Source organism: Syngnathus leptorhynchus, chromosome 4 (assembly GCF_054491065.1).
Source record: "Syngnathus leptorhynchus isolate UIUO chromosome 4, UIUO_Slep, whole genome shotgun sequence".
Classification (NCBI taxonomy): domain Eukaryota; kingdom Metazoa; phylum Chordata; class Actinopteri; order Syngnathiformes; family Syngnathidae; genus Syngnathus; species Syngnathus leptorhynchus.
The window spans coordinates 9,117,615-9,123,913 of record NC_141198.1 but is presented as its reverse complement, the minus strand read 5'-3'; positions in this window follow the sequence as shown (position 1 = coordinate 9,123,913).

Genomic DNA, 6,299 nt, shown 5'->3' with positions numbered 1-6,299 from the left:
ATAATGTATTCTGTTAAATCATGCCACTAGAGAGAGATCGAGAAATGGAGAGAAAGCAGGTGAAGAGCAGAGCAGGCTGTGTGTGAGTCTTTGTGATCAATTTGCCTCTGCCAGAGATGCCCCTGGGGCCACTTTGGGGAGAACCTTGTTAGGCTGAGTTAAATTGTTGCCCGAGGCGAGCTATTAGTGGCCATCCCTGAGAGAGGACACACACATATATGGCATGCTCTCGCACTTAAACAGAAAGGCACACGCATACATTCAAACGCACACATCAGCTCCAACGGCCTCTCTCATTCATATGCCCGCGTTCACTCTGGCTTCACTCGCAGGAATACATAAACACACAAGCAGCGTGGAAGAATCCTAACTTGAGGCAGTAAAGTGTCAAAAGATTCAGTTACTGGAAAAAATGGCTTTCACAGTCACAAGTGTGAAAAAAAAATATCAGCTAGTTCAACCAAAGTACGACAAATACCTTGGCTAAATCACTTAAGGATTATGTGGGCTGTGTGCAATTTCAGACCATTTAACTGTGCAGTCATTATGGTCTTTTTTTTTTGTCGTGTCTCTAAGGAAGCCGACAAGTTTCTTCCAATCAAGTCAACTTTTTACAGATTAGAGTATTTTGACACCCTTGGTTGGAAAAAATATAATATTTGGTTCAAGGTACGAGTTTGAAATGGATACCACCAGCACCACTATTAGAGTAGTGGGATGTCACCCAGACAGTTTTAACAAACAAAATGAGACTGAAAACACAATTTGACATGACTGTAAGAAATAGTACATAAAATAGACTGAAAGACACTTTATTTGTATTTCAATGGGTGTCTTAATATGAAGTAATTTGTGCGTGATACAATCATCTTATGGTCACCAATCAATAAAAATGAATTTCATTAAATGATTTTTGGCCCTTTAAAAGTGCTATACAATTCAAATATATTATTATTAATATTATTATTATTAAATACGAGCCTTATGAGGTGCTTTATTTGACCGAAAGTGTACAGGCATAATTAGGTTCAATTTATTTTCTTCCTCCTCTTCATCTTAAAATGTCATATTTCTCGAGTGAATCGCAGCCTCCTACGCGGTTTTGCATTTGATACACAATTTAGTAGGCCTTACTCAGAAAACTCCCCTCCCCGCTTCAGTTGCATTTACCAGTTTGGTCAGTCCTTCCAATTTCTGCAAGAAATTAAGACTTTTCTCTTTGTCTTTGCATGCATGTGGTTTCCTTCGCTCATATTAGTATCTCTAACCTTTCTTTGGCTCTCTGGGATAGCCACCTTTTCCTCTCCCTTCCCCCCTCAAAGAAACACACACGGACACACACACTGTCAACTACAATTAGACTCAAGAGAAACACCATAGGAGGAGCATTGAAGGAGGATGAGGACATGGCCAGCGCCAACAAACATTATTTTCCCACCCCAGGAGGGAACGACCTCACTCAGCGTGTGCAAACATCTTCTGCTGCACGTTCATTGCCTCAATCCAAGCAAAATATGGACACAACCACCCCGTCGGTGCATGTGTGCTGATGCGAAGAGCAAATCATGACAGTGAGCCATACAAGACAGAAAGCCATGTGCGTGTGGTGCGTGTTCATTTTCATGGCTGATTTCAGGATCCTAATGACCAGATGCAGACCTCTCACACTTGGACCCGTTCCACCCTGATGCGTTCACTCGGTCCTTAAGGAAAGGTCAAAGGCTGTCGGGGTCCTACGGGGTCACCCAGGGGATTGAAGGGCGTGAGTGTACGTCTGTGTGTGAGTGTGTACAGTGGCCATTAGAGGTGAGATCAGAGGAGGCAGATGGGCAGACTTTGTGTGCGTGTGTGTGTATATGTTTTGGGGTAGGGGTTGGGTTTACCCTGTGGGTTTTTTCCCACGCCTCCTTCTCCTCTTATCCATTTGAGGACACATGCTGCATTGGGTGGGAGATTGTGTGTGTGTGTGTGTGTGTCGTGTGTGTGTGTGAGAGAGAGAGGGGAGGGGGTTAAGCATAGAATGTCATACAGTAATGTCTGTTTTTTTTTCCCCCCAAAATGAGCTCACAGTAATTTATGCATTGGAGCATATCTGAATGTGTTGCAAATTTTGTGCGCGTGCACGTGTGTGTGTGTGAGCGAATCGATGCGCTGGATAACAGCCAGTGGCCCCCTTCTGTTCCCTCTCTGTGGTGTCCAATCATGCTGCAGCACAATATTCTTTGAGCAAACTGCAGCTGATCCCAGACCTGCTATCTGAGCAATTACCCAGAGTGCTTTGTGGCTGTATGGCAAGCTGGACAAGCTCATGCCCTCTGACACACAGCATGGGGGGGGGGGGGTTAGGGCAAGGTAGTGTTTTTTTTTTTTTTTTACATATGTGTGCACAGACCGTTGTGCCGGGGGGCTTTGGTGACAATGGATTTCACGGGGTTGGGAGAAGCAAAATGCTGGATGGTCTCGGAGACAAATCCATGGTGGTGGGTCTAATAAATGTGTTCAGTCACCGTACATGCTGTAACTGCGTGACAATGACATGTTTGGTGGGACCCGGCGCAAGGGGGAGGCAAGCTATTGCTGCTGTGTGGCATTATGATTATTATTTGAAAAAACAGCGGCCTGTACACAGGATGTTTCAAACCTCATGTTAGTGTGGAAGCAGGTGTTCTCTGTGACTCAATATCTGTCACTAAATACATAAAATGGAAACAATCTGACCAAATTTTAAAGTTGTGAGGTCTACTAAAATAACTGGAAGCTACTTTTTGCCTCACTTCTGCTTAGTGTGTCAACCACTCTCGTCATGAAACTAAAATGGGGAGCTGGAAACGTTGCAGTTGAATGACTGGTAAACACAAAATGTTACTTTTCTGATGCAAATCAAATGTTTGTTTTGGGATTAGACAGCCAGTTTTGGCTTTTCTTTTTCAAACAAGTTACGCTCTGTTGCATTAGTATCATGTCAGACTATTTACTTAGTGCTGTGCACAAATCAAAGGTGACTCGAATTGAATTGAGAATCGGCCGTTCAAAACAAACGCCGATGGTTTAGAGCTATCCAGAGCATATTGCTGTGTTTAGATGGTCAGTGTAGTATTGTTTTCAATACATACACTCATTGAATATAAATGACTGGGAATTAAAGTCAAATGAAAGAGTTGTGAGGTCGAGCAGGCGTGCCGCAAAGTAAAAATTCCCATACAGTATACAGACACCCGCGGAAAAACACAGACGTCTGCGAGGCAAAGAACACAAGTAGTATGGATGATTGAAAAAAAACAATGATTGAAAATGAGTTTGTCAAGAAGAGCGCAAAGTCCAAAGTTTTAGATGTTTCACTCAGCAAGTGAGCCGACGTGCTGCTCAAGTCCATTTGAATCCATCGGGAGAGGAGCGTTTCATTGATTTTAATGGGACAGTAAAGATGTGCAAACATGAGAGGAGACACAGGGGAGATAACCCAAGCAGTATTCTTATACGCTATTCCCAGAAGTGTGACTTAATTCACTTGGCAATCACAGCACCAGAAGTTTTTGCAGTGTTTTTCATCATCAGCGGACGGGGAAAAAAAAAAGCAGCTCCTTCCTCTCTTGGCTTTATACGACAAGGAGTTCTTCCGTGAGATGGAAATAGATCATGAAATACAGAAACTGAGATGATTTCCAAGTCACACAGCCACTTACAGCGTGGAGGAACACTCAGAGACGTGCGGCAATGTCAAACAGAATGAAGTGCGGAAGGGATGGCGAATAGTGATAAGATAATTCCGAGTGCGTGAGAGACATCTAAGACCGGCGGCAGACTTGTTCACATTTAACAAGCAGGCTTCAGGGAAGGGAAGGAGAAAATGTCGATCTCCTTCATTCTGCCACCAGATAGTATCTCGTTAACTTGGAAAAGAAACAATTCATATTTTTAATAACATAGAAACACCACCCACAGTCATCCTCTACATACGAGTCACCCCCTGGGACCTCGGGAGTTTTGTTTGGCTTACTGAAGTGCCTCACGTTGGCAAAAGTTAGGATAGAAAGTGATATCGACTGTTCCGTTAGACGGGGAAACGGCAGCACCTCAATTCACTCCATTTGTGCGCTATGAGTTGCTCTGGGAGCTTTTCTGTTTTGGAGCCATCCCGCAGGCTGAAGAAATGAAACATGCATGTCCAGTCTGGCTCTTCCCAACAACACACACATACAAGCTTTACATGCACAGCAACATCTAGTGGACTGCATTTGTAGTTACATGATGAATATAGAATCAAAATTCATCTCACTTTGTTTATGTACATGCATTTGTGTTCAGAATCCCTTATAAGTGTGTGTTGTAAGATGAAACATTGTAAAGAAAGCGGCGGCGGCGGCGGCGGCGGCCTGCTTTTTTTTCCCCCCTAGTAGCACATTCCCCCTAGTAGATAATTAGGACTCTATTTAAAGAGGGGCAGCCCAGGAAATACACAGGAGAACCTCACTTCATTAAAAATCAATTATGATAATGCACGTGCTGGTGTAATATAGACCTCATGGCCACAATCAGCTATACACACGCACACGCACTCACACACACGCAGTGTTAACAGCACAGCTATCTGGCCTTGTTATTTCTGAAGTTGTCTTTCTCTTTCTCTCTCTCTCATGAGCTTGAGACTGATCCTCCTCTTAGCTGAGGAATCGCCAGCGTTGCAGTCCTGCTCTTACATAAGAACCTCAAGATAAACACTCACACTTCCCGGTGGTCAACAGGGCTGTCAGTCACTGAGTTCAGGCGTCCTCCCCACTCCCTAGCAGCAACGTATGGTCCAACTGTGATACTGCTCTGTATTACTTCCTGAATTTCACAAGAAAATTAGAGCTTCCTTGCTCCATCAACAAGAACTAGGGACTCCACACCTAAATTTTACAACGTTTGGAATTAGAGGAGAAACACCTTCAAAAAAAAAACAAGATTCCAGTTTCATCGATTTCGATTTTGTGCTTTATCAGGACTCAGAATCTACATAGATGAAAAAAGGCAGTAGGCTGAGATGAGCTAACTGTGTAGACACAAATAAGAAAAGAGTTGTTGAATCATACACTAGTAGCTTGGTACGACTTTTTGCCTCAAGTACTTTATTGTAGAAAATCACCAAGTTCGTGTAAAGATCAGTCTAACTTTTCAAATCAATACAAACCACAGTTTGAGCACACATAAATCTTAATTCTGCTTTAATCCATCCGTGCAGCCGAGGTATAAAAAAGCAAGGATTGTCTACTAAAAGGAAGAAGTGGGAGTCCTTTGCTTTAGCAATTCCTAAATCCTCAGCAGCCGTGATAGAACGAGACGGGAAGGGGAGGTGGGGTGCAAACGGGACACTCGGTGACATCACTTCCTTTAAGAGTGTGACAGCTTAGCACATCATTGCTGCGACAGCCAGACGAGTGCAGCGAGTGGGTGGTCACCCTGGCAACAGCGATGCTGTCATGACCGTATCCCCATATCCTACCTGACAGTCCCCGCTGGCAATGAGCACATCACATGGTCCACAATACGCACACCCACACACACATTTGCAAACACGCACACGTGCCATACACGTACTTCACTGTTCCTGTCTTCTTTATTTGTGGAAAAAGTCACTGGAACACAAACGCTCACTGAAACAATGCTCATGCCCACACGCTTGTGCTCCTTTGGGCATATGTACGAGTACAAAAAAGGAGTACAATCTCCCAGAAGACATGCGGTGAATATAGATAGATATATTGTCATCATTGGAGCAGAAGTGTCAACACATGCTCATAGAGACACAAACCTTTGTAGGAAATCAATGTAAATGCACAGTACATGGATCCACGTCACAGCAAGCAAAATCAACTGAATCATAAGATCAGGTAAGAGAATTGAAAACACCAGACATGAATGTTCTTACTAACAAGTCTGGATGGTCCCAGACACAACTGAGACATTTCAAAGTGCCTTACTGGCCATGCATGTGTCAACTGTGCGTCGTCTGCTCTGACCCATTTTAAAGCCAGTTGGGCAGGAATGGGTGGAAATGGGTCAGGTCTTGAGCTGCAACACAACTCACAGCATGAGTGGTACTAGATTGCATTTCAAAAAAAAAAAAAAGTGTGCAGCCCTCCATCATTGCTTCACCAAAAGACTAACAAGTCCAAAGCGACAAAATGATTCATTTTTTTGCCTCTTGTCCTAAAAAGCACTTGGATTGTTTGGAGAAAAATGACATTTGGTTTCCCAGTGGACACAAAACTGAAAACTATTGTTGTGCACCACGTTGTGGAATTACTCATCTGCATACT